Source organism: Mixophyes fleayi, chromosome 5 (assembly GCF_038048845.1).
Source record: "Mixophyes fleayi isolate aMixFle1 chromosome 5, aMixFle1.hap1, whole genome shotgun sequence".
NCBI lineage: Eukaryota > Metazoa > Chordata > Amphibia > Anura > Limnodynastidae > Mixophyes > Mixophyes fleayi.
The window spans coordinates 104976622-104985254 of NC_134406.1; positions in this window are offsets into that span (position 1 = coordinate 104976622).

Below are 8633 nucleotides of genomic sequence, written 5' to 3' on the forward strand. Positions count from 1 at the left end.
CTCACAAACGTCCTTTTAGAAACACAAGGGCCGTGAGTGGAAACAGAGAGAGGAAAGGCTGTTTAGGAACAGTGTTCTCAGTGTGAAAGAAGATAGGGTTCCCATTAGGGCACCTATATGCATGGTTGAGAGTTCTTTTGAAGCAATAAAATAATCTCTTTCACAGAGATATGGTGTCTGTGTCACCAAGGTTGACAAAGCTAAGGGGAAGGGTCTGTGGCAAAGAGGCCTATTTGCCACACCATTCTTGCATAAGGACAGGTGAGGTCCTGGAAAATCTTCAGAGAAAGGCTGTGTCGTGAACATAGAGCTTGCAGTTATTTAAAAGGGAAATTCATAACTGCAGTGTAAATAGGTGATATCAAATGAATCCATTGATAAGTTAAAGTGTAAGATTTGCAGTCAGAGAGTCTGATGTAAATGTATTGGATGGCTTTGCACATCCCAGTGTGAAAAGATAGAAGTGTCACCTGGGGGGGGCAGCTTCAAAGGACTCCCGGTGTGAGATCTAGACTATTTGTGACACTTGAATAGACTTTTAGGTACCGCTCAGCATGTGGTATGGCTCAAAGAGGCCATGTGCTGACATAGCCTATATGTAATACTGTATAGACAAAAAGAATTCAGTTTTAAAATATGCCACTTAAAATCAATAAAAGTAGTGATCAACCACATATTCCTCAATAGCATGATGAAGGGCAGCTCATATGGTAAATTAAGAATTCTACCCCACAGAGAAATAAAGAAAAGGAGTGTAAGCTTTGCGAATGCACTGTACTTAAGCGTGTTTGATATCAAAAGATGGACAAAGTCATAGAGGATTTATTAATGATACAAATGGATCGATGTAACGCTCTCCAGAAAAAATATATCACATAGTAGAATTGGTTAGTAAATCAGGCAACATGTAAATGTGGATTGAAAAAGTGTCCCAGGCCATAACCCCCGATTAGCATTAAACGCTGCCCCTGTAAAGACATCCCATTTCATGTTGCTTAAAAACCTGTGTTCTGAAGGAACAAACTGTCAGCTTCTTGGGGAATCAATTGAAGGAATGTCCATCTTCTCTGCCTGCCCCAGGCATACAGATTATAAGTGAGTTGTGCTCTGTACTGTTATCCCTTTTTATTTTAAACTGTTTTTGCTTGTTATGTCAGTCAATTAATTGTTTATTCACTATTTTTCTTTATATATGAATGCCCTGTATTTTTGTACATTAAATCTATAATTTAATAAGTTGCGTCCTTGATACTCTAACAAATCCATTAGCCTATTAGAAGGAGAGATTGCTCGACCAGGTTAACCCTTGGATTGCCAGTGTGTGATTTGTTGATACATTTGATTAACAAGCTGTGTGTGCTTGCATTTACATTTGTGTAACAGTCTGGAGGTTTGAAGAGTTTACCCTGTGCGTGCTGGTGTGGGTATTGCTAGTTTGTGGATAGCTAGAAACCTGCGTGCCAGTGTGCAACACTATATTGGGTTCCTATTACCCATTTCCAATGGGTGGTGGCAGAACCTGAAGTGTCTGGGGGTGTGAGAGCGCTGTGTTTGGGGCGATTACGTAGGTCTATAACCTGTGTGATAGGTAGAGAGAGACTGCGGGCTGAAATCGTGTGTGACCTCATACAGCGAACACCCCAAAGTCACGGCAGCTGGGAGCGTGTTCGTGACAGGCTGCATACAGGGTTAAATCCTTGCAGAGTCGGGCTCCTAGCCTGCACACGGATGGAGGGTATAACAAGGTAATTAGACCAAAGTGAGGAGACTTGTGCATTTAAATCTGAATTGTGCACTTATTAGGGATGCTGATGCTGAACTAGTTGGCCAGTTATGAGAGAGCTGAAGGATACTTTTGTTATATATATATATATATATATATATATATATATATTTTCCACAAACAAAAAACCTTACGATTTAACATGTCCGATTAAGGTTCCTTACACACCATCTAAAAAACTATTGAAACTCTTCCACTCAAACTCCAAAAAGCAATGAAATTATGACGATTAAGGCAGAAGCCTTAGTGGACGTGTTCCTTGAGCAATACAGACATGGTATGCCATCACATCCTGCGGTTAGCTGCAGATTCAGCAATATCATGTAGTGAGATTGCTGTCACTCACAAAATGGTGGATCTGCTAATTCACAGATTTGTGTGTTCACTGGAATACACACATACAGTACTATTACATTTTCTTAGTTTAGCTTTATCGTAGTTTAGGGCTTGGGTGTATAAAATGTATATAATAAATGCAGTGAGAGTAACACCTCCACAGATATACGTGTGGCAGGAAACCTTCAGAATCGGATGGTTAGTTCGGAAAAAAGAGCAGAACATATTTAGAAGGGCAGCGTAGAATAATAAAAAGTGGCGTGCGTACCAAATATATAAAGTTAAACCGCTTATCTGTAGCATTACTACTCCTGATGAAGTTCATTGATTGAACGAAATGCGTTGAGCCCCTATACCATATCTGGAGACTACTGGTAACACTGCTACACCCTGAGAATTCTATTCTTAGAATATCCTGCACCTAGCTTTTTGTGTGGAGCCTGCTGAGGGATTTCTACTATACCAGGGGATGAAACTGCAGACCATTCACTTACAGATAAGCTTATATAAAGCATACATATTGTGAGTTTGTACTCTAAATGTTTTACTTGATTAAAATGCCTTTTATAATACTACACCATATGGCCTTTTCATATTTCCTTTCTATAATGAGCGGATGAGATTGGTGTTGCAGTTGTTGTATTATCAGAACATACACTATTTCCATCGCTAAGGAGACTTGGTTACAGACCATACTTCGGGATGCCTAAGGAGCCACTATACAGATAAGCGGTTTAACTTTATATATTTGGTACGCACGCCACTTTTTATTATTCTGCACGACAAGAATATATGTCAATCCATGCATTTATCCTGCACATCAGCTTTATGAATCATTTGCGGTGCATTTATACAGACACCGTTTTGTTATATCTACTACTCTGGACTACTTCGTGTATTTCTGATATTGTTGTATATACACTGTCTACACACCTGAAGGCGCCGCCCTTCTATATATGTTCTGCTATATATATATATCTATATATTTATATATTTTTTTTCATTTCTGATATATAGTTTTCTTCCATATAAGATACATTTGCCCATAGACATATATCAGGAGCTGTGGCTCAACTGATATACACACTTTTCTGGTAATATAATGTTGTGGGTTCGATTCCCCATCCGAGCTAAGCTGATTGCAATAGTTCTATTTATAGTATTAGCGTGGGAAAATCACCTAATACTAGAATATATGAAATAGACCTAATGCAATGAGCTTAGCTCATTGTGTATCGGACCTCCTACTAGGTAGAAGGTGTTTGCGGCGGTCCTGGATTTTATTTTTCTTCAATCAAGCCAAAGATTTGTGGATGTTACAAATATGGGCCCCCCTGGGCGAAGAACTGAACAGATTTCAAGCATGGGCTTTTGGAAATACAAATTTATTTTGGACATTTTCAAGCATGGACATTTAGAAGTAAAAATTACTTTTGGACGGGGGCAAGCCGGACTTTGGATACAAATTTATTTTGGACTTTGTTTACAGCCATTTTTGTATTGAAAGCTGCGGACAAGAGAGAACTTCATTGGTGAGTATAGGGTATTTATTATTTTTAATAAAAATATATGGTAACTATGAGGGTGTTTACTGTCTTTATTGTGGGTTTATTATTTTTATTAAATGGATGTGGTTTTAATGAGGGTGTTGTGGATTTCTAAACATTTTATTTTGTGGAACTACAGGTCCCAGACAGCCCTGGGTGTCAGGGCATGTTGGCACTTTTGGTTCTCCAAGTGCCAACATGCCCGTTTTTTTAACTCTTATTTCGCCATTATTACACTACACCCACCGCCCAGGGGTGTAGGTAGAGCCCTAGTGCTATCAGCACTGGGGTGGGTGTCCTTAGGGGGGGCGCTCTTTTTTTTCGGCGGACCCCACTCCCTAGGGAATCCAGCCCAGCGCTGAACAGTCTGGGGTTGGTTAGTCATTAGGGCAGGGGGAGCCCTGCCGCGTGTCCCTCTGCTATAGTGCCTCCAACCCCGACTGGTTTGCCTAGTGCTGGTTCCGTGAAAATCGGGGGAACCCCATGCAAATTTTTTGCCCCGATTTTCACGGAACCAGCAGTGGGCTGGCAGCACTAGGGTTAAAAGTGAATAGAGGGGGGACCCCACGCTTTTTTTTTTCTTTTTAATTTACGGTAAAGAACCACAGAGCACTTTTAAATCTCCCGTCCCCAGGCTCAGTGCAGTGAATAAATTAACTGATGTCACTGAGGGGACGGGAAGTTTAAACGGGCTCTTTTACACAGCTCTGGCACTACTCTGAGGGATTAATAACTGGGAAATGAAAGTGGTGCCAGGGCTAATACTAGTGTAGTGTGCCCACCCTCAGCCCCAAAACACCAACCAGCCCCCCTGTACCCAATAAATATGGCTAAATTCTCCTGCTCACAGAAGAAAATTTCTAAGCAAGAGAGTCAGTCAGCCATGTTTGTGCTCTCAAATGAAGCCATTTTCAGTACATCCAGCTCAAGACTCTATCACATATGCGCAACATTATGAAATTTTCTGAAAATCTCTATCTTTAAAATGGGGCATGTTTTACCAAATTGTAAAAAAACTGTAACTTTCTCAAACTTGTGAACCCTCAAAGGCACTCCTCAGCCCTAATAGCTTTCTAACAAAACTTACTGCGTGTCTTTAAAAGCCCTGTACACTGAGTTACGCTCCCCCAAAAAACCCAGAAAAACAGCGGCTTTTGCGAAACAGGAAGTGGAAAAAAAACTTTGAGATTTTGAACTTTAGATTGTTCCTAAATTGTAATTTTTGGTATTCTTTTTTTCTGAAATTTAACATGCGGCAGCTGTAGACAGTTTTCCATTTGCATGCCAAATTTCAGTTTAATAGCTTTAATACATTTTAAGATGTAGACCCTCAAACACCGTGCCCCCCCTCACAGATTCCCTATGGAAAAATGAAATTTTTTTTAGATGTAACCTTAATATAAGGGCACGACTGTGCCTATATATATATATATATATATATATATATATATATATATATATATATTAGGACAAAAATGAGTGAGGGAGGCGCACAATAGTGTAGTACAATAATAAAATGGAACCAAAAAGGAGTCCATAAAAGGAACCTTATCACCAAGGTACAGTGCACCAGAGAGCTCAACAGGATTTACACCCTGCCAGATTTGCGGCACAGAATTTCAGTTCCGAGTGAGGTTGAGAAGCTGACAAGCTTGGAAGCGTGTCAAAGTGTGTCATCTTCTCCAACATTTCCATTCCTGTTATAAGTTACGAAAAATGAAACCAACTGTGTATCTCGCTGTGGCTGAAGAGTGACCTAGACATTACAGTCTGTGGGACATCTTTACAGATAAGCAGAAAAGCTTCTTGTCAGGCACGGATTAGAGAGGGACACTAACCAGTATTAGCACTACTGAGCAGATAGGTGCGGAGTCTAACATACCCCTGGTTTTCACCAGGGACCCCCGCAAGGAGGTATGGGCTTCGCTGCACAGGGTACGCAGGTCGCGGTCCTATCAGACAGTTACTGGTGTAGTGAAGAGGAGTCAGATGGTCCGGGTCAAGCCAATCGGTATACGAGGTACAGAAGGAGAATCCAAAAGCAATGTCAAAACAGGCCAAGGTCGCAGGAACACGATGGGTCACACAGAATAGAGAATGGTCAGCTAGCCGGGTCACAGCAGGAATGCAGAGACTAGAGAATGGTCGTAGAAGCCGGGTCCAAACACGAGGCACGAACACAGTGGGAGCTAGAGGCAGGAACCTGTTACTCTGGCACCCTAATGGCGCCAGAGCCAGGTTAAAATAGAGGCAGAAGGCAGCTGATAGGCTCCGTGGAATAGGGACAGGAAGTGCCGGGGAAAGCGTCGGGACGAGCTACTGCGCAGGCGCCCGACAGGGTTGGGAGGCGCGGCTATTCGGTTGCCCGGCAACCGTCCGGGCAGAGCGGTTGTGACAGGCTTCCGTCTCCGCCGAGAGGGAGTATGACGGAGACGGCGCCTTACACTTCTGTTTCTGGTACGCATACATCTACACTAGCATGACCTAGGTGTTCCTGATCTTGCATGGTGTCATATGGAATTCACTGAGTGATTTTTGGCTCTGTGTGACTTCTTTACAGATAAGCTTGAAAGCTTATATATCTGGTACGCTTATATCTACACCAGCATATTTGAGTGATAATCCTGTTGAACTCTCTGGCTCACTGTACCTTGGTGACAGGGCCCTCTTAACAACCTTTTGGGCCCCCGGGCAAAGCAGTGCACCGGGGCCCCTATATATATATATATATATATATATATAAAAAAAAAGTGGCTATATATATGGGCCCTGCTGCCCAGGGGGGCCCGTCGGAGGCAGCACAAAAAAATAACCTGAAAAAAAAGAAGAAGAAAATACTTACCTTGCTGTCAGCTGGCGATCCGGCTCCCTCCATGGTCTCCTCCTCCGTCACGCTCCGCAATGGATGTCGGGCGGGCGTGATGACGTCACGCCCGACATGCACTGCCAGCCCCGCACGGAGGAGGAGACCAGGGAGGGAGCCGGATCGCCAGCTGACAGCAAGGTAAGTATTTTCTTCTTCTTTTTTTTCAGGTTTTTTTTTGTGTGCTGCCTCCGATGGGCCCCCCTGGGCTGCTTGGTGATAAGGTTCCTTTTCTGGACTCCTTTTTGGTTCCATTTTATTACTGTACTACACTATTGTGCGCCTCCTCCCTCATTTTTGTTCTAGGTTTCTCCATGCTACACCGCTTGGTATACGGAGGATTGGCAGCCGCCCGCACAGGGGAAAGTGTGTTTTTATGTTGGACTTTTTACTATCCTTTTACTGGTATTTTGTTGCTAAGCACCATTTTGTATCTTATTTTGTGTGATATATATACATATATATAATATTATATCGCTTATACTTCATAATTTGCAGTTACAATTCATTTACACACAAACTTTTGCAAAACTTGTACAAAAATTACATTTTTTATTCAAATTTATAGATGTTGTATTTTAATCTGTAATTACTGTTATATATCTTTGCTTTTATCATATACATTTGCAATTATTTTGTTACTGTTTTCTTTTAGCTTTTATTCATGAATAAAAAAATTGACTGCTTCATTTGCTACTGCTCTTCTTAAACAAACAACAAAAACAATGCTTCTTTGCCAACTTCTTTAATGTAACAAAGGAATAAAGATCAAAGTGTTTATCAGAACACTTCTTATAAAATCATGCTGTCCATTTCTGGAAAGACAAATCCGTCCTGTGTCTTTTAGATATTTTTTTGACTCTTCTCCAGCTATATTTTTTATTATACGACTTTTTATTATTCTTTGATTATTTTGTCTACTCATCGTTGCCAAAGCAACAATGAAAGCAAATTGTGTCTCCAACTTCGTTATATGAGGTTTAGAGTCCCATTCAATTTTATTGCACAAAGGAAAAAAGGAAATATTTTGGAGATAATAAGTATATTAAAATGTAGAGATGATCACTACAGAAAACACTATGTTTTAGTAAAAATATTGTCCATTACTTTGCATATGTAGATAATGTTTGCAATTTTTTTCACTATAAGTAAATTAACAAAATATTTAGAATACTATGCATCTCCTTTAGACAGTCAAGTTATGTCTGGAATGTTTTAATGTGTAATTGTGTGAGATTGTTGCTCTCTGCATTCAAGGTGTTACAGGAGGAACTACTGTGCCACCCTGTTGTGTTGCTGTGTACCGACTGGGCCTGTCTTGCCACCATGCCCTTTCTGGATACTTCTCGTTGCTGTCACTTAGGCATTTTGAGACTGTGTATAGTTCAGCCCAGGTAGCCTGGAGCTTATTCTGAGGAATGAGCCTCAGAACAAGACCTTTTGCCCTATGCCAAATATTATGGCACGTGTGCCTTGATCATACCAAGTCTTTTGCTTGGTTTCCTCTTCCACTAGGTTAACTTGCGAGAGCCTCATGAGATGCTCTAACTGATCTCTGAGCTTTTACATATATTCCACCACAAAGACATCCTGGGTGGGTAGCACCCCTTCTCAAGACTCCATGAACAGGTCAAGTGGTCCTCGGACTCTGCGACCATATTGTAATTCATAGGGGGAGAAAACGGTAGACTGCTGCAGAACCTCCCCATTAGCAAACAGGAGAGGTGGCAGGTAGCGCACCCATTCTCCCCCTCCAAAGTAACAAATGCCTGTAGCATATGCTTCAGAGTACTGTTGAACCGCTAGCATAGTCCTTTATTCTGTGAGTGGTGGGGGGTAATACGGAGTTGCCGCATTCCGCACTTTGCCCAGAGGCACTGGACCAGTTCACTCATGAACTGTGTTCCTTGATCACTAGTGAACCCTGCTGTTCTAAATATTCCTAGCAGCGTGTACACTACCTTTTCGACAGTGATGGCATACAGAGCTACAATCTCTGGATACCTTGTAGGGTAATGACCAATCACAATAAAGGCAGACGATGGTGGCACTTGATGACGTCAGTGACATAGGCAACGCTGTTAAAGCTCCTCTTAAGGGGGTA